The sequence below is a fragment of the Oncorhynchus masou genome, chromosome 12 (assembly GCF_036934945.1).
Source record: "Oncorhynchus masou masou isolate Uvic2021 chromosome 12, UVic_Omas_1.1, whole genome shotgun sequence".
Taxonomy (NCBI): domain Eukaryota; kingdom Metazoa; phylum Chordata; class Actinopteri; order Salmoniformes; family Salmonidae; genus Oncorhynchus; species Oncorhynchus masou.
In genome coordinates this window covers 50,319,979-50,341,383 of record NC_088223.1, presented here as the reverse complement: position 1 = coordinate 50,341,383, position 21,405 = coordinate 50,319,979, and the positions used below count along the sequence as shown (strand labels likewise).

The window sequence follows — 21,405 nt, the reverse complement described above, 5'->3', positions numbered from 1 at the left end:
TAAATCAAGACAAGACCGAGGTACTTATTATTGGAGCCGAAGCACAGAGAGAATCTGGCCGCACATTTTAGTTAACAGGCAATAAAGATTAAACACCGGGTAAAAAACCTAGTTGTCATTTTAGATTCTGAATTCAATTTCAAATCGCACACTAGGAATGTGACCAAAATAGCTTTTTACCACCTGAGGAACATTGCCAAGGTGCGGACGTTTCTCTCTCAGGCTGATACAGAGAAACACATCGATGCTTTAATTACAAGCAGGCTTCACTACTGTAATGCTCTCCTGTCTGGTCTCCCCAAGAAAGCCATTGGTCAACTGCAAAACATACAGAATGCTGCAGCACGGGTATTGACCAAGACCAGACGGAGAGCATACATTACACCGGTTTTACGGTCTCTGCAAGAGGCAGCCTTTAGTTACTATGCCACTTGCCTCTGGAATAGCCTGCCAGAGAACCTGAGGGGGAGCCCAAACTGTGGACATGTTCATACTGAACAAAAATATAAATGCAACATACAACAATTGCAAAGATTTGACTGAGTTACGGTTCATATAAGGAAATCAGTCAATTGAAATAAATTAATGAGGCCCTAATCTATGGATTTCACATGACTGGGCAGGGGTGCAGCCATGGATGGGCCTTGGAGGGCATAGGCCCACCCACTTGGTACCAAAGCCCACCCACTGGGGAGCCAGACCCAGCCAATCAGAATGAGTTTTTCCCTAGAATGAGTTTTTACAGACCATGATCATGCTGTTTAATCAGCGTCTTGATATGCCACACCTTTTTGTATGTATGGCCATTTCTGGGATTTTTTTAAATTTTGGCTCATGAAACATGGGACCAACACTTCACATGTTGCATTTGTGGGTTTTTTTTTTTAGCTTTGTTGCCCCTTAAGTGTTGGGTGCTTTTTTAGTGTACGTTTTTGTTGTTAATATTTTGTTTTTTATCTTCTTATGTTATTTGAAATAAGAAGTTCTGTTTTTATTTTCACATATATACAGTGGGGGGAAGAAGTATTTAATCGGCCACCAATTGTGCAAGTTCTCCCACTTAAAAAGATGAGAGGCCTGTCATTTTCATCATAGGTACACTTCAACTATGACAGACAAAATGAGAATTTTTTTTTTCCAGAAAATCACTGTAGGATTTTTAATGAATTTATTTGCAAATTATGGTGGAAAATAAGTATTTGGTCACCTACAAACAAGCAAGATTTCTGGCTCTCACAGACCTGTAACTTCTTCTTTAAGGGGCTCCTCTGTCCTCCACTCATTACCTGTATTAATGGCACCTGTTTGAACTTGTTATCATTATAAAGGACACCTGTCCACAACCTCAAACAGTCACACTCCAAACTCCACTATGGCCAAGACCAAAGAGTTGTCAAAGGACACCAGAAACAAAATTGTAGACCTGCACCAGGCTGGGAAGACTGAATCTGCAATAGGTAAGCAGCTTGGTTTGAAGAAATCAACTGTGGGAGCAATTATTAGGAAATGGAAGACATACAAGACCACTGATAATCTCCCTCGGTCTTTTGCTCCACGCAAGATCTCACCCCGTGGGGTCAAAATGATCACAAGAACAGTGAACAAAAATCCCAGAACCACACGGGGGGACCTAGTGAATGACCTGCAGAGAGCTGGGACCAAAGTAACAAAGCCTACCATCAGTAAACCACTACGCCGCCAGGGACTCAAATCCTGAAGTGCCAGACGTGTCCCCCTGCTTAAGCCAGTACATGTCCAGGCCCGTCTGAAGTTTGCTAAAGAGCATTTGGATGATCCAGAAGAAGATTGGGAGAATGTCATATGGTCAGATGAAACCAAAATATAACTTTTTGGTAAAAACTCAACTCGTCATGTTTGGAGGACAAAGAATGCTGAGTTGCATCCAACGAACACCATACCTACTGTGAAGCATGGGGATGGAAACATCATGCTTTGGGGCTGTTTTTCTGCAAAGGGACCAGGACGACTGATCCGTGTAAAGGAAAGAATGAATGGGGCCATGTATCGTGAGATTTTGAGTGAAAACCTCCTTCCATCAGCAAGGGCATTGAAGATGAAACGTGGCTGGGTCTTTCAGCATGACAATGATCCCAAACACACCGCTCGGGCAACGAAGGAGTGGCTTCGTAAGAAGCATTTCAAGGTCCTGGAGTGGCCAAGCCAGTCTCTAGATCTCAACCCCATAGAAAATCTTTGGAGGGAGTTGAAAGTCCGTGTTGCCCAGCAACAGCCCCAAAATCTGCATGGAGGAATGGGCCAAAATACCAGCAAGAGTGTGTGAAAACCTTGTGAAGACTTACAGAAAACGTTTGACCTCTGTCATTGCCAACAAAGGGTATATAACAAAGTATTGAGATAAACTTTTGTTATTGACCAAATACTTATTTTCCACCATAATTTGCAAATAAATTCATAAAACATCCTACAATGTGATTCCCAGGATTTTTTTTTTTCATTTTGTCTGTCATAGTTGAAGTGTACCTATGATGAAAATTACTGGCCTCTCTCATCTTTTTAAGTGGGAGGACTTGCACAATTGGTGGCTGACTAAATACTCTCTGAATGATCCAATGTTGACCTAAATGACTAATGATGATGATTACACACAGGTGGATTGTATTTAAGTCTCCGTATAAATGCACCTGCACTGTGATAGTCTCAGAGGTCCGTTAAAAGCGCAGAGAGCATCATGAAGAACAAGGAACACACCAGGCAGGTCCGAGATACTCTTGTGAAGAAGTTTAAAGCTACATACAAAAAGATTTCCCAAGCTTTAAACATCCCAAGGAGCACTGTGCAAGCGATAATATTGAAATGGAAGGAGTATCAGACCACTGCAAATCTACCAAGACCTGGCCGTCCCTCTAAACTTTCAGCTCATACAAGGAGAAGACTGATCAGAGACGCAGCCAAGAGGCCCATGATCACTCTGGATGAACTGCAGAGATCTACAGCTGAGGTGGGAGACTCTGTCCATAGGACAACAATCAGTCGTATATTACACAAATCTGGCCTTTATGGAAGAGTGGCAAGAAAAAAGCCATTTCTTAAAGATATCCATAAAAAGTGTTGTTTAAAGTTTGCCACAAGCCACCTGGGAGACACACCAAACATGTGGAAGAAGGTGCTCTGGTCAGATGAAACCAAAATTGAGATTTTTGGCAACAATGCAAAACGTTATGTTTGGCGTAAAAGCAACACAGCTCATCACCTTGAACACTCCATCCCCACTGTCAAACATGGTGGTGGCAGCATCATGGTTTGGGCCTGCTTTTCTTCAGCAGGGACAGGGAAGATGGTTAAAATGGATGTGAAGATGGATGGAGCCAAATACAGGACCATTCTGGAAGAAAACCTGATGAAGTCTGCAAAAGACCTGAGACTGGGACGGAAATTTGTCTTCCAACCAGACAATGATCCAAAACATAAAGCAAAATCTACAATGGAATGGTTCAAAAATAAACATATCAAGGTGTTAGAATGGCCAAGTCAAAGTCCAGACCTGAATCCAATCGAGAATCTGTGGAAAGATCTGAAAACTGCTGTTCACAAATGCTCTCCATCCAACCTCACTGAGCTCGAGCTGTTTTGCAAGGAGGAATGGGGAAAAAATGTCAGTCTCTCGATGTGCAAAACTGATAGAGACATACCCCAATTGAGCTCGAAAGCGACTTACCGCTGTAATCTCAGCAAAAGGTGGCGCTACAAAGTATTAACTTAAGGGGGCTGAATAATTTTGCACGCCCAATTTTTCAGTTTTTGATTTGTTAAATAAGTTTGAAATATCCAATAAATGTCGTTCCACTTCATGATTGTGTCCCACTTGTTGTTGATTCTTCACAAAAAAATACAGTTTTATATCTTTATGTTTGAAGCCTGAAATGTGGCAAAAGGTTGCAAAGTTCAAGGGGGCCGAATACTTTCGCAAGGCACTGTATATATATTTTTTTCTTCTTGTGAAGCACATTGAGTTGCATTCATGTCTGATATTAGGTATATAAATAGCTTGATTTGATTTGACCATTCCAAGAAAACGCATCTGTCAAGAAGAAACATGACCACGTGGTCAGAAAAAAGGCCTCCTTGGCTTAGTCAACACTCTCAGGTGAATCTGGACTACCTTTTACCCCCAAAGCCAAGCGGAGTGTCAGAATCAATTACAGCGCTTCTCCCCAGAGTGGGGATGTAGGCCAGGGCCATAAATCAGTCTGCCAGACGTAAGTCTGCCTCTAATACATACGTCATTTGCCATCCAATCCAGGGAATGGGATTGCACTCATGTACTCTGATGCAAAGACATGGGGAATATGTAGGCCTGCTCTGCACCCATTCAAATCAACTCATTCTGTTTCCCCATCATTTCTGATGCACTGCTGACATTGCTCTACTGTAGGCAGAGCCGATCAAAACCTTTTTTGAGCTCCTGGCAACTCTTGAGTAGTATTATTTATCGTAAATGTTGGATACACCTACTCATTCAAGGGTTTGTCTTGATTTTTACTGTTTTTTTTTACATTGTAGAATAATAGTGAAAACATCAAAACTATGAAATAACACATGGAATCATGTAGTAACCAAAAACGTGTTAAACAAATTCTTCAAAGTAGCCACCATTTGCCTTGATGACAGCTTTGCACCCTCTTGGAATTCTCTCAACCAACTTCACCTGGAATGCTTTTCCAACAGTCTTGAAGGAGTTCCCACATATGCTGAGCACGTGTTGGCTGCTTTTCCTTCACTCTGCCGTCCAACTCATCCCAAACCATCTCAATTTGGTTGAGGACGGGTGATTGTGGAGACCAGGTCATCTGAAGCACTGCATCACTCTCCTTCTTGTTCAAATAGCACTTACACAGCCTGGAAGTGTGTTGGGTCATTTTCATGTTGAAAAATAAATGATAGTCCCACTAAGCGCAAACCAGATGGGATGGTGTATTGCTGCAGAATGCTGTGGTAGCCATGCTGTTTAAGTGTGTCTTGAATTCTAAATAAATTACTTTGTCACCAGCAAAGCAACTCCACATCATCACACCTTCTCCTCCATGCTTCACGGTGGGAACCACCTACTCTGCGTCTCACAAAGACACAACGGTTGGAACCCAAAATCTCAAATTTGACTCATAATGATTGATGATTTTTGCAACTGCACTTGAAGAAACTTTCAATATTCTTGACATTTTCCGGATTGACTGACCTTCATGTCTTCATGTAATAATAAAGAAAAACCCTGGCATGAGTAGGTGTCCAAACTTTTGACTGGTACTGTATGTTAGACGAGACCTGGGGGTTTTCAGGGATGTTGTATGCACAAACTGTTGATGTTCTAGAGGTTTCCTACCACAGCCAATCATTGGCACTTCTGCCGTATCCATTGGCTTTAAACAGTAGAACAGTCATAGTATAGACTGGAGGAAACATCAATAGAATACATAATTATAAGGGTAATAAGATAGTTTACTTGTTTTCTATCACCCCACTTCAAGGAATTTGTAATTTTATTTTATTTTGAACCCCATTAACTGTTGCTGAAGCAGCAGCTACTCTTCCTGGGGTGCTTTGATTGTGGCTTCAACGATGCAGTTTAGTAATATGTATGGACCTGTGCTCACACGGGACACCATGATTGTAGGGCATTGTCCTCACACCAAATGTTTATATCATGTAGTATTTAATGTTATTTAGCATCTTCTTTTAAAATAGCCTGACTTCTGACAGCACCTTAAACCCATGTTCTCTCTGGCACTCGCCATCTTCTCCTTTAGATATGTGGTTGAGAAGAAACGAGCTCCCTGGAGAAACTTTCCTAGCTCAAACGCATAAATGGGTACGAGTCTAGCATTTATCTCATTCAATGAAAGGTGAATTCGATGTGCCTCAAAAGTCACTTTGAATTGAACACTAGATATGTGTCTAATGTCGGGGGTTGTTTATGCAACCCCATTTCCTCAAGGTCATTCAGTGTTAGATTCTGGCTTTGTCTGCCTGCAGAAAATGAACCTGTATCACCCCCCCCCCCCCCCAAGAGGTTTATTGTAGCATGGCAGGGTTGCTTTTAAAACCAAGAAAGGGAAATTGTTGTTGCTATACGCTGACTCCACAGACCAGGGTGGTGTGTTTTGATACTTCAGTAAACCTCTAGTTTGATGGATATTTGTGTACCCTGCAGCGCTGATCCGAGTAACCAAATAATTGTTTTCCAATGTGGTTGAACTCACAAAGTGTCACTGATTGGAATACATGTTGTCTCCCGTGTGTGAGACACCCGTCCAATAAAATGACTGCCCTTAAATCTTTCTCTCTCGTTTGTGTTAACTTTTTTATCCCTTCCTCTTTTTAAATGTTCAGAAATGCATAACACAATGCCTGACATGGTGTTGGCCCAGTTTGAACCCTAAATGTGCCTCTTGTAGTTGCCCTCCAACTCTCTCCAATGTTCTTTATTTGTAACCATAATGAGTTTTGCAGTGACAGAGAAATAGCTTGTTCAGGTTAAATTGGGGATTTATACATTTACATGTCGCAATATTATTTTGGACGATATCGATATTTTGTATTATTAGTTTTGCTGCTGTAGGTAGCGTTAGCTAGCGCTAGTCGGTTGTTCCTGCACCAGAACTTAGGTATTTTTTTATCCTATAGCTTGTTCTTCTTCATGTTGTTTTAAAATAGTCAGCCAACATGTTTTCAACACTTTTGCACACATTACATGACCAAAAGTATGTGGACACCTGCTCGTGGACCATCTCCTTCCAAAATCATGGGCATTAATACGGAGTTTGCTGCTAAAACAGCCTCCACTCTCATGGGAAAGCTTCCCACTAGATGTTTTAACATTGCTGTGGGGACTTGCTTCCATTCAGCCACGAGCATTTGTGAGGTTGGGCACTGATGTTTGGCAATTAGGCCTGCCTCACAGTCTGCATTTCAATTCATCCAAAGGTGTTTGATGGGGTTGAGGTCAGGGCTCTGTGCAGGCCAGTCAAATTCTTCCACACAGACCTCAACAAACCGTTTGTGTATGGACCTCACTTTGTGCATGGGTGGATTGTCATGCTGAAACAGGAATGAACCTTCCGCTAACTGTTGCCACAAAATTGGAAGCACAGAATTGTCTAGAATGACATTGTATGCTGTCGCTTTAAGATTTCCCTTCACTGGAACTAAGTGGCCGAGGCTGAACCATGAAAAACAGCCCCAGACCATTATTCCTCCTCCACTAAACTTTACAGTTGGCACTATGGCAGGTAGCATTCTCCTGGCATTCGCCAAACCCAGATTTGTCCGTCATGATTCATCACTCCAGAGAACGCTTTTCCACTGTTCCAGAGTCCAATGGCAGAGAGCTTTTCAACACTCCAGCCGACGCTTGGCATTGCCCATTTCATGAAGCTCCCGATGAACAGTTCTTGGGGCTGACGTTGCTTCCGGAGGCAGTTTGGAACTTGGTAGTGAGTGTTGCAACCGAGGACACTCAGCGGTCCCGTTCTGTGAGCTTGTGTGACCAACCACTTTGCGGCTGAGCCGTTGTTGCTCCTAGAAGTTTTCACTTCACAATAACTGCACGTAGGTTTGACTGGGGAAGCTCTAACAGGGCAGAAATTTAAAAGGTGGCATCCTATGATGGTGCCATGTTGAAAGTCACTGAGCTCTGCAGTAAGGCCATTCTACTGCCAATGTTAGTCTATGGATGTTGCATGGCGGTGTGCTCGATTTTATACAGCTGTCTGCAACAGGTGTGGCTGAAATAGCCAAATCCACTAATTTGAAGAGGTGTCCACATACTTTTGTATATATAGTGTACATGACTGCTCAAAACTAATTTTCTCATGCTCTTGATTGTCTCTCTGGAGCAAACATATAGTGAGCAATGTGTTTGGAACATCAAACCCCAATAAAATTGCGGGTTTCGAACCTCAATACATAGAATCATGAGAATCGCAATTCGGCCCTCCTTTCTTCAGCATTTGATTGTTTGCGTCTGTTGGGTCTATTAATTTTGATCACAATCGTTTCCATTTACTCAGTGTGCCTATCGTGAATATTCATATCTCACTGCTATTTCTCTCTCTTATTTCCAATTAAAACTGAAGCATATGACTATTTTAAGGCATTTATTGGCAACTGTCATTTTTCTCTGTTTTTCTTCTTCCAGAGTGAATGGTATTTTCATCTGCCACCTTTTCTGTGTTCTGCCACTCAAAAGCTTCACTTCTTTATTGTCTGTAAACATTAGACGTTTGACCATGAGGGCCTCACTTTCTTCTAGTTTTTATTTATGCTTGCAAATTATCATGTAATAATATCTTGGTTATCAAAGATGTCAGACTTGATGCTGCACTCGAGCTGTACTAGATCCATGAAGTGGGTTACACTTAAAAAGAAGGGGAAATGCCTCATTGTGTGAGAGCTTGGAACACAGGAGCCCTGAATTGTGATTCTAGCCCTAGAATATATTACACAGCTGAGCCATAGGACTTTAATTTGCTCAGGATTTAATAATTCTCCGAGCTATTTATGGAGTTGTTTTTTCTTCTTCTTCAGAACAGAACACTGTAAACATTAGTTGGACCACATTCAGTTCAGATTATTTATCACAAACCTTGTCACTGAATGATGTGTCAGTTTGTCACGTCTATTTTCTGTCTGTCTGAAAGTGAAGTTACGCTCTAGGCTGATGAAAGTGGAGTTTCACGGACTTCAAAGTCACTTGTCATCCTGTAATTCTATAGTTTAGTCTGATCAATAAGAGCCATTTTGGTCAGTATAACATTTGACTATAATGTTGAGGCAGATCAGTCATTATCCTGGGACATCAGTTAACCTCACCTGTATCTGACCCTGTGTAGTCTTTCATGATTTATAGTGACAGTTGGCCTTGCTCTGTAATATGCTCCCTGACAGAGAGGTTGTCTATTTGAGGGACAGTGTATATGGACTGTATTCTCTCTGAATATGTTCTCCTTCCTTTCAAGTGAGGTTACACACAGCCACATTATTACATTTTTATCACAATTTGGGGAAATTGAATCAAGCTGTTGTGAAACCGGTATTTCTCTCCGAATACATTTCAGATTTGCATTCAATCCAATCCCCTGGTCTATAAAACAGGAAGCGATTCCCGAGGGGGATCAAGAATGGTCCACCTCCCAAAGGGCATCTCGACACAACTGTCAAACTCGATACCAGGAAAGTGTTCCTAATGTTTGGTATGCTCAGTGTATACCCTCTTTCTGGGTAAGCAGCATAGATTCCTTTTAGCCCCAGGATCTTGACACAATGCTTTCCTCTCAGCCTCTTTCCACTCGTCATCATGACGGCGGCGCCGTCGCCAACGAGAAAGTGGAACACCCAGCACCAAGGCAAAGCACAGCCTTGACTCCCACCTTCCCTCCCTCAACTCTGACATCCGCCCCGCAGACACTTATTACTTGGCGGTCTAGGGCTTTTCAGGCTTCATTACACACTAGGCCTGTGTGAAGCTGTTTTTTTTTTGTTGCCGTTTGTAGATCAGACGGGAAGTGAGCTGTTGTGGGCTCAGATCTCTGTGGCCACGACTTCAGCGGTATTACTAATATATTACCAGAGGTGGATGGGGATTGAAGGTAATGTGGAATTTTAACCGTTGGGCCTCTTCTAAACTGTTGAGAGACTTTATTAGTTGTCCCCTCCTGCCTTTAGGGGATAGTTTATTTCATCATTACCTCCATTTATGTTTGGACCTTCTTATTTGTAGCACGGATCATCTCCAGGTTCACTTTCCTGTAACATTTCATTATATGCAATTATGCAGATACCTTTGTCATGTGTGCACGTATGCATGTCAATGGCGGGCTGCCCATTCCATTGTGAATCAGTGTCAGTGCATCGTTATCTCTGTTTGGCTTGTAATTTTGTCGTCTGTGCTTGTAATCACGTAATTTTACATTGGTAGGTTATGTTATGGTATTTATAGGCTTGACTGGTTCATATATCACAACATAAAGCTGCAACATTCCTGGAACACCATGTCCTGTTTTCATCATGTAAATCGCCTCATATAAACGTGCCTCATTCAAAGCCGAGATATCCAATAAAATCTACATGTGGGGATAATGTGCTATGAGTGATCCTCTGACAAATCTGCTTTAGTAGAGCAATGTCATCCGTCATTACAGCAAATATCAGTTAAAACAGACGATTGTAGTATTTCAAAGAGATGCCTTATTGTACTGAACAAAAATTTAAACGCAACATGTAAAGTGTGGGTCCCATGTTTCATAAACTGTAGAAAGAAATTCCTGACATTTTCCATATGACCAAAAAGCTTATTTCTCTCAAATTGTGTGCACAAATTTGTTTACATCCCTGTTAGTGAGCATTTCTCCTTTGCCAAGGTAGTCCATCCACCTGACTGGTGTGGCATATCAAAAATCTTATTAAACAGCATGATCATTACACAGGTACACCTTGTGCTGGGGCCACTTTAAAACATGCAGTTTTGTCACACAACACAATACAAAAGATGTCTCAAGGTTTTGAGGGAGTGTGCAATTAGCATGCTGACTGCAGGAATGTCCACCAGAGCTGTTGCAAGATAATTGAATGTTCAACAAGGGCACAGGGGTGCTTTTGTTAGGAAATATAATTTTGTTGGGGAAAAACTCATTCTGAACGGTTGGGCCTGGCTCCCCGGTGGGTGGGCCTGGCTGCCAAGTGGGTGGGCCTGGCTGCCATGTGGGTGGGCCTATGCTCTTCAATGCCCACTCATGGCTGCACCCCTGCCCAGTCATGTGAAATACATAGATCAGGGCCCAAATAATTTATTTAAATTGACTGATTTCCTTATATGAACTGTAACTCAGTAAAATATTTGAAATTGTTGCATGTTGCATTTATATTTTTGTTTAGTATAGACGTGATATTGTATAGATTAGAAATATTTGGAGAGGGCTACTGTATGTGTTGTAATTAGAGGCCTGCTGTATGTGTTGTAATTAGAGACCTACTGTGTTTGTGTTTTAATAAGAGGCTACTGTAGGTGTTGTAATTAGAGGCTACTGTATGTGTTGTAATTAGTCTACTGTATGTGTTGTAATTAGAGAGACTACTGTATGTGTTGTAATTAGAGGCTACTGTATGCTTTGTAATTAGAGAGGCTACTCTGTGTTGTAATTAGAGAGGCTACTGTATGTGTTGTAAGTAGAGAGGCTACTGTATGTGTTGTAATTAGAGAGTCTACTGAATGTGTTGTAATTAGAGTCTACTGAATGTGTTATAATTAGAGATGCTACTGAATGTGTTGTTATGAGAGAGGCTACTCAGTGTTATAATTAGAGAGACAACTATATGTGTTATAATTAGAGAGGTTATTGTATGGGTTGTAATTAGAGAGGCTACTGTAAGTCTTGTAATTAGAGAGGATTCTGTATGAGTTATATTTAGAAAAGCTACTGTATGTGTTGTAATTAAGGAGGCTACTGTATGTATTGTAATTAGAGACTATTATGTGTTATAACTAGAGTCTACTGCATATGTTGTAATTAGAGACCTACTGTGTTTGTGTTTTAATAAGAGGCTACTGTAGGTGTTGTAATTAGAGGCTAACGGTAGGTGTTGTAATTAGAGGCTACTGTATGTGTTGTAATTAGAGACTACTGTATGTGTTGTAATTAGAGAGACTACTGTATGTGTTATAATTAGAGATGCAACTGTATGTGTTGTAATTAGAGAGGATACTGTATGTGTTGTAATTAGGGTGGCTACTGTATGTGTTATATTTAGAGGCTACTCTGTGTAATTAGAGAGGCTACTGTATATGTTGTAATGAGAGAGGTTACTATATGTGTTGTAATTAGAGTCCTACTGTATGTGTTGTAATTAGAGAGGCTACTGTATGTGTTGTAATTAGAGAGGCTCCTGTTTGTGTTGTAATTAGAGAGGCTACTATATGTGTTTATAATTAGAGAGGCTACTGAATGTGTTATGTATGTTTTATTTTTAGAGAGGCGACTGTATGTGTTATATTTAGAGGCTAATGTATGTGTTGTAATTAGGGAGGCTACTGTGCATGTGTTGTAATTAGAGACCTACTGTGTTTGTGTTTTAATAAGAGGCTACTGTAGGTGTTGTAATTAGAGGCTACTGTATGTGTTGTAATTAGGGAGACTACTGTATGTGTTGTAATTAGAGGCTACTGTATGCGTTGTAATTAGAGAGGCTACTGTATCTGTAATTAGAGAGGCTACTGTATGTCTTGTAATTAGAGAGGATTCTGTATGAGTTATATTTAGAGAAGCTACTGTATGTGTTGTAATTAGGGAGGCTACTGTATGTGTTGTAATTAGAGGCTATTATGTGTTATAATTAGAGTCTACTGCATGTGTTGTAATTAGAGACCTACTGTGTTTGTGTTTTAATAAGAGGCTACTGTATGTGTTTTACTTAGAGAGGCTTCTCTGTGTTATAATTAGAGAGGCTACTGTATGTGTTGTAATTAGAGAGGCTATTGTATGTGTTGTAATTAGAGAGGTTACTATATGTGTTGTAATTAGAGAGGATACTGTATGTGTTGTAATTAGAGAGGCTACTGTATGTGTTGTAATTAGAGTCCTACTATATGTGTTATAATTAGAGAGATTACTGTATGAGTTACATTTATAGAGGCTACTGTATGTGTTATAATTAGAGGCTTCTGTATGTGTTGTAATTAGAGAGGCTACTGTATGTGTTATATTTAGAGAGGCAACTCTGTGTTATAATTAGAGAGGCTACTGTATGTGTTATAATTAGAGAGTATATGTAACGGGTTTCTTCCAACTCCTCCTCTGACAAAGAGGTGGAACAAGGATCGGACCAAAATGCAGCGTGGTTCGTTCGATACATCTTTAATGATGAAAAAATATGAACAATACAAAACAACAAACGTCGAAAACCGAAACAGCCCTGACTGGTGCAACAAACACAGAGACAGGAACAATCACCCACAAACACACAGTGAAACCCAGGCTACCTAAATATGGTTCCCAATCAGAGACAACGATAATCACCTGACTATGATTGAGAACCGCCTCAGGCAGCCATAGACTAATCTATACACTCCACACAACCCCAAGACGAAACACACTACAAATAAACCCATGTCACACCCTGGCCCGACCCAATAAATGAAGATAACATAATAAATATAGACCAGGGCGTGACAGTATACTGTATGTTTTTTCATTTTAGAGGCTACTGTATTTTTTGTAATTAGAGGTTACTGTATGTGTTGTAATTAGAGTCCTACTGTATGTGTTATAATTAGAGGCTTCTGCATGTGTTGTAATTAGAGAGGCTTCTGTATGTGTTGTAATTAGAGTGGCTACTGTATGTGTTATAATTAGAGATGCAACTGTATGTGTTGTAATTAGAGAGTCTACTGTATGTGTTGTAATTAGAGAGGCTTCTGTATGTGTTGTAATTAGAATGGCTACTGTATGTGTTATAATTAGAGATGCAACTGTATGTGTTGTAATTAGAGAGGCTACTGAATGTGTTATAATTAGGGAGTCTACTGTATGTGTTATTTTCAGAGGCTACTCTGTGTTATTAGAGAGGCTACTGTATATGTTGTAATGAGAGAGGTTACTATGTGTTGTAATTAGAGTCCTACTTTATGCGTTGTAATTAGAGAGGATATTGTATGTGTTGTAATTAGAGAGGCTACTGTATGTGTTGTAATTAGAGAGGCTTCTGTATGTGTTGTAATTAGAGTGGCTACTGTATGTGTTGTAATTAGAGAGGATATTGTATGTGTTGTAATTAGAGAGGCTACTGTATGTGTTGTAATTAGAGAGGCTACTGTATGTGTTATAATTAGAGAGGCTACTCTGTTTTATAATTAGAGAGGCTACTGTATGTGTTATAATTAGAGAGTATACTGTATAGTTTGTCATTTTAGAGGCTACTGTATGTTTTGTAATTAGAAAGGTTACTGTATGTGTTGTAATTAGAGTCCTACTGTATGTGTTATAATTAGAGGCTTCTGCATGTTTTGTAATTAGAGAGGCTTCTGTGTGTGTTGTAATTAGAGTGGCTACTGTATGTGTTGTAATTAGGGAGGCTACTGTATGTGTTATAATTAGAGATACAACTGTATGTGTTGTAATTAGAGAGGCTACTGTATGTGTTGTAATTAGAGAGGCTTCTGTATGTGTTGTAATTAGAGAGGCTACTGTATGTGTTGTAATTAGGGAGGCTACTGTATGTGTTATAATTAGAGATGCAACTGCATGTGTTGTAATTAGAGAGGCTACTGTATGTGTTGTAATTAGGGAGGCTACTGTATGTGTTATATTCAGAGGCTACTCTGTGTTATTAGAGAGGCTACTGTATATGTTGTAATGAGAGAGGTTACTATGTGTTGTAATTAGAGTCCTACTGTATGTGTTGTAATTAGAGAGGCTATTGTATGTGTTGTAATTAGAGTGGTTACTATATGTGTTGTAATTAGAGAGGCTACTGTATGTGTTATAATTAGAGAGGCTACTGTGTGTGTTGTAATTATTACTGTATGAGTTACATTTATAGAGGCTACTGTATGTGTTATAATTAGAGAGGCTACTGTGTGTGTTGTAATTAGAGAGGCTATTTTATGTGTTGTAATTAGAGAGGTTACTGTATGTGTTGTAATTAGAGAGGTTACTGTATGTGTTGTAATTAGAGTCCTACTGTATGTGTTATAATTAGAGGCTTCTGTATGTGTTGTAATTAGAGAGGCTACTGTATGTGTTATATTTAGAGAGGCAACTCTGTGTTATAATTAGAGAGGCTACTCTGTTTTATAATTAGAGAGGCTACTGTATGTGTTATAATTAGAGAGTATATGTAACGGGTTTCTTCCAACTCCTCCTCTGACAAAGAGGTGGAACAAGGATCGGACCAAAATGCAGCGTGGTTCATTCGATACATCTTTAATGATGAAAAAATATGAACAATACAAAACAACAAACGTCGAAAACCGAAACAGCCCTGACTGCTGCAACAAACACAGAGACAGGAACAATCACCCACAAACACACAGTGAAACCCAGGCTACCTAAATATGGTTCCCAATCAGAGACAACGATAATCACCTGACTCTGATTGAGAACCGCCTCAGGCAGCCATAGACTAATCAATACACTCCACACAACCCCAAGACGAAACACATTACAAATAAACCCATGTCACACCCTGGCCCGACCCAATAAATGAAGATAACATAATAAATATAGACCAGGGCGTGACAGTATACTGTATGTTTTTTCATTTTAGAGGCTACTGTATTTTTTGTAATTAGAGGTTACTGTATGTGTTGTAATTAGAGTCCTACTGTATGTGTTATAATTAGAGGCTTCTGCATGTGTTGTAATTAGAGAGGCTTCTGTATGTGTTGTAATTAGAGTGGCTACTGTATGTGTTATAATTAGAGATGCAACTGTATGTGTTGTAATTAGAGAGGCTACTGTATGTGTTGTAATTAGAGAGGCTTCTGTATGTGTTGTAATTAGAGTGGCTACTGTATGTGTTATAATTAGAGATGCAACTGTATGTGTTGTAATTAGAGAGGCTACTGAATGTGTTATAATTAGGGAGTCTACTGTATGTGTTATTTTCAGAGGCTACTCTGTGTTATTAGAGAGGCTACTGTATATGTTGTAATGAGAGAGGTTACTATGTGTTGTAATTAGAGTCCTACTGTATGTGTTGTAATTAGAGAGGATATTGTATGTGTTGTAATTAGAGAGGCTACTGTATGTGTTGTAATTAGAGAGGCTTCTGTATGTGTTGTAATTAGTGGCTACTGTATGTGTTGTAATTAGACTGAGTGTTATATTTGTATGTGTTGTTTTATAATTAGAGAGGCTACTGTATGTGTTATATTTAGTTTGTCATTTTAGAGGCTACTGTATGTTTTGTAATTAGAGAGGTTCTGTGTTGTAATTAGAGTCCTACTGTATGTGTTATAATTAGAGGCTTCTGCATGTGTTGTAATTAGGCTTCTGTGTGTGTTGTAATTAGAGTGGCTACTGTATGTGTTGTAATTAGGGAGGCTACTGTATGTGTTATAATTAGAGATGCAACTGTATGTGTTGTAATTAGAGGCTACTGTATGTGTTGTAATTAGAGAGGCTTCTGTATGTGTTGTAATTAGAGAGGCTACTGTATGTGTTGTAATTAGGGAGGCTACTGTATGTGTTATAATTAGAGATGCAACTGCATGTGTTGTAATTAGAGAGGCTACTGTATGTGTTGTAATTAGGGAGGCTACTGTATGTGTTATATTCAGAGGCTACTCTGTGTTATTAGAGAGGCTACTGTATATGTTGTAATGAGAGAGGTTACTATGTGTTGTAATTAGAGTCCTACTGTATGTGTTGTAATTAGAGTGGCTATTGTATGTGTTATAATTAGAGATTCTACTCTGTGTTATAATTAGAGAGGCTACTGCATGTGTTGTAATTAGAGTCCTCCTGTATGTGTTATAATTAGAGGCTTCTGTATGTGTTGTAATTAGAGAGGCTACTGTATGTGTTATATTTAGAGAGGCTACTCTGTGTTATAATTAGAGAGGCTACTCTGTTTTGTAATTCTAGAGGCTACTGTATGTGTTATAATTAGAGAGTATACTGTATGTTTTGTGATTTTAGAGTCTACTGTATGTTTTGTAATTAGAGAGGATCCTGTATGTGTTGTAATTACAGTCCTACTGTATGTGTTATAATTAGAGGCTTCTGTATGTGTTGTAATTAGAGAGGCTACTGTATGTGTTATATTTAGAGAGGCTACACTGTGTTATAATTAGAGAGGCTACTCTGTGTTATAATGAGAGGCTACTCTGTTTTATAATTAGAGGCTACTGTATGTGTTATATTTAGAGAGGCTACTGTATGTGTTGTAATTAGAGAGGCTACTGTATGTGTTATATTTAGAGAAGCTACTCTGTTTTATAATTAGAGGCTACTCTGTGTTATAATTAGAGAGGCTACTGCATGTGTTGTAAATAGAGAGGTTACTGTATGTGTTATATTTAGAGAAGCTACTCTGTGTTATAATTAGAGAGGCTACTGCATGTGTTGTAAATAGAGAGGTTACTGTATGTGTTATATTTAGAGAAGCTACTCTGTGTTATAATTAGAGAGTCTATGTCATGCCCTGGTCTATATTTATTATGTTTATCTTCATTTATTGGGTCAGGCCAGGGTGTTACATGGGTTTATTTGTGGTGTGTTTCGTCTTGGGGTTGTGTGGGGTGTATAGCCTTAGTCTATGGCTGCCTGAGGCGGTTCTCAATCAGAGTCAGGTGATTATCGTTGTCTCTGATTGGGAACCATATTTAGGCAGCCATATTCTTTGTGTGTTTCGTGTGTGATTGTCCTTGTTCCTGTCTCTATGTTAGTTTACACTAGTATAGGCTGTTTCGGTTTTTGTTACGTTCTTTTGTTTTTGTAGTATTTGTATTGATTCGTGTTTTACGTTTTTTCATTAAACATGGATTGCAATCTACACGCTGCATTTTGGTCCGACTCTCCTTCGCCTACAGAAAACCGTTAGAGGCTACTCTGTGTTTTAATTAGAGAGGCTACTGTATTTGTTGTAATTAGAGAGGATATTGTATGTGTTTGTAACGGCATTCTTCGTTTGTCGAAAGAGAGTCGGACCGAAATGCAGCGTGTTGGTTACTCATATTCTTTAATGGAACAAATGACGATACACGAAATATCTTATAAATACAAAAAACAACAAACGGAACGTGAAAAACCTATACAGCCTGTCTGGTGAACACTAACACAGAGACAGGAACAATCACCCACGAAATACAAAGTGAAACCCAGGCTACCTAAATACGGTTCCCAATCAGAGACAACGAGAATCACCTGACTCTGATTGAGAACCGCCTCAGGCAGCCAAACCTATGCAAAACACACCCCTAATCAGCCACAATCCCAATAACTAAAAAACCCCACTAAGAAATACAACAAACATAAACCCATGTCACACCCTGGCCTGAACCAAATATATAACAAAAACACAAAATACAATGACCAAGGCGTGACAGTGTTGTAATTAGAGAGGCTACTGTGTGTGTTGTTATTAGAGAGGCTACTGTATATGTTGTAATGAGAGAGGTTACTATGTGTGTTATAATTAGAGAGTCTACTGTATGTGTTATAATTAGAGAGGCTACTCTATGTGTTATAATTAGAGGCTATTCTGTGTTATAATTAGAGAGGCTACTGCATGTGTTGTAATTAGAGTCCTACTCTATGTGTTATAATTAGAGGCTTCTGTATGTGTTGTAATTAGAGAGTCTACTGTATGTGTTATATTTAGAGAGGCTACTCTGTGTTATAATTAGAGAGGCTACTGTATGTGTTATAATTAGAGAGCATACTGTATGTTTTGTCATTTTAGAGGCTACTGAATGTTTTGTAATTAGAGAGGTTATTGTATGTGTTGTAATTAGAGTCCTACTGTATGTGTTATAATTAGAGGCTTCTGTATGTGTTGTAATTAGAGAGGCTACTGTATGTGTTATATTTAGAGAGGCTACTCTGTGTTATAATGAGAGAGGCTACTCTGTGTTATAATTAGAGAGGCTACTGTATGTATTATAATTAGAGAGGCTACTGTATGTGTTGTAATTAGAGAGGCTACTGTATGTGTAATATTTAGAGGCTACTGTATGTGTTATATTTAGAGGCTACTGTATGTGTTATATTTAGAGGCTACTGTATGTGTTATATTTAGAGGCTACTGTATGTGTTATATTTAGAGGCGACTGTATGTGTTGTAATTAGAGAGGCTACTGTATGTGTTATGTATGTTTTATTTTTATAGAGGCTACTGTATGTGTTGTAATTAGAGTCCTACTGTATGTGTTATAATTCGAGTCTCCTGTATGTGTTGTAATTAGAGAGCCTACTGTATGTGTTATATTTAGAGTCTACTGTATGTGTTGTAATTAGAGGCTACTGAATGTGTTATATTTATAGGCTACTGTATGTGTTGTAATTAGAGAGGATACTGTATGTGTTATGTATGTTTTTTTATAGAGGCTACTGTATGTGTTGTAATTACAGAGGTTACTGTATGTGTTGTAATTAGAGAGGCTACTGTATGTGCTATGTTTAGAGAGGCTACTCTGTTTTATAGTTAGCGAGGCTACTGTATGTGTTGTAATTAGAGGTTACCATATGTGTTGTAATTAGAGTCCTACTGTATGTGTTGTAATTAGAGAGGCTACTGTATGTGTTGTAATTAGAGTGGCTACTGTATGTGTTATATTTAGAGAGGCTACTGAATGTGTTATAATTAGAGGCTACTCTGTGTTATAATTAGAGAGGCTGCTGTATGTGTTATATTTAGAGAGACGACTCTGTTATAATTAGAGAGGCAACTCTGTTTTATAATTAGAGATGCTACTGTATGTGTTGTAATTAGATAGGCTATTGTATGTGTTATAATTATAGAGTATACTGTATGTTTTGTCATGAGAGAGGCTACTGTATGTTTTATAATTAGAGGCTACTGTATGTGTTATATTTAGAGAGGATACTTTATGTGTTGTAATTAGAGAGGCTACTGTATGTGTTATACTTAGAGAGGCTACTCTATGTGTTATAAATGGGAGGCTACTCTGTGTTATAATGAGAGAGGCTACTCTGTTTTATAATTAGAGAGGCTACTGTATGTGTTATAATTAGAGAGTATTCTGTATGTTTTGTCATTAGAGAGGCTACTGTATGTTTTCTAATTAGAGAGGCTGTTGTATGTGTTATACAGTGCCTTGCGAAAGTATTCTGCCCCCTTGAACTTTGCGACCTTTTTCCACAATTCAGGCTTCAAACATAAATATATAAAACAGCATTTTTTTGTGAAGAATCAACAACAAGTGGGACACAATCATGAAGTGGAACGACATTTATTATAGATATTTCAAACTTTTTTAACAAATCAAAAACTGAAAAATTGGGCGTGCAAAATTATTCAGCCCCTTTACTTTCAGTGCAGCAAACTCTCTCCAGAAGTTCAGTGAGGATCTCTGAATGATCCAATGTTGACCTAAATGACTAATGATGATAAATACAATCCACCTGTGTGTAATCAAGTCTCCGTATAAATGCACCTGCACTGTGATAGTCTCAGAGGTCCGTTAAAAGCGCAGAGAGCATCATGAAGAACAAGGAACACACCAGGCAGGTCCGAGATACTGTTGTGAAGAAGTTTAAATCCGGATTTGGATACAAAAAGATTTCCCAAGCTTTAAACATCCCAAGGAGCACTGTGCAAGCGATAATATTGAAATGGAAGGAGTATCAGACCACTGCAAATCTACCAAGACCTGGCCATCCCTCTAAACTTTCAGCTCATACAAGGAGAAGACTGATCAGAGATGCAGTCAAGAGGCCCATGATCACTCTGGATGAACTGCAGAGATCTACAGCTGAGGTGGGAGACTCTGTCCATAGGACAACAATCAGTCGTATATTGCACAAATCTGGCCTTTATGGAAGTGGCAAGAAGAAAGCCATTTCTTAAAGATTTCCATAAAAAGTGTTGTTTAAAGTTTGCGACAAGCCACACCAAACATGTGGAAGAAGGTGCTCTGGTCAGATGAAACCAAAATTGAACTTTTTGTCAACAATGCAAAACGTTATGTTTGGCGTAAAAGCAACACAGCTCATCACAATGAACACACCATCCCCACTGTCAAACATGGTGGTGGCAGCATCATGGTTTGGGCCTGCTTTTCTTCAGCAGGGACAGGGAAGATTATTAAAATTGATGGGAAGATGGATGGAGCCAAATACAGGACCATTCTGGAAGAAAACCTGATTGAGTCTGCAAAAGACCTGAGACTGGGACGGAGATTTGTCTTCCAACAAGACAATGATCCAAAACATAAAGCAAAATCTACAATGGAATGGTTCAAAAATAAACATATCCAGGTGTTAGAATGGCCAAGTCAAAGTCCAGACCTGAATCCAATCGAGAATCTGTGGAAAGAACTGAAAACTGCTGTTCACAAATGCTCTCCATCCAACCTCACTGAGCTCGAGCTGTTTTGCAAGGAGGAATTGGAAAAATGTCAGTCTCTCGATGTGCAAAACTGATAGAGACATACCCCAAGCGACTTACAGCTGTAATCGCAGCAAAAGGTGGCGCTACAAAGTTTTAACTTAAGGGGGCTGAATAATTTTGCACCCCCAATTTTTCAGTTTTTGATTTGTTAAAAAAGTTTGAAATATCCAATAAATGTCGTTCCACTTCATGATTGTGTCCCACTTGTTGTTGATTCTTCACAAAAAATACAGTTTTATATCTTCATGTTTGAAGCCTGAAATGTGGCAAAAGGTCGCAAAGTTCACGGGGGCCGAATAC

General features: G+C 39.2%; 1 pseudogene; it reads left to right on the top strand.

Moving 5' to 3' along the window:
* LOC135550299 (neurexin-2-like) overlaps window positions 1-21,405 on the top strand; it is a 249,410-nt pseudogene that overhangs the window by 8,827 nt on the left and 219,178 nt on the right.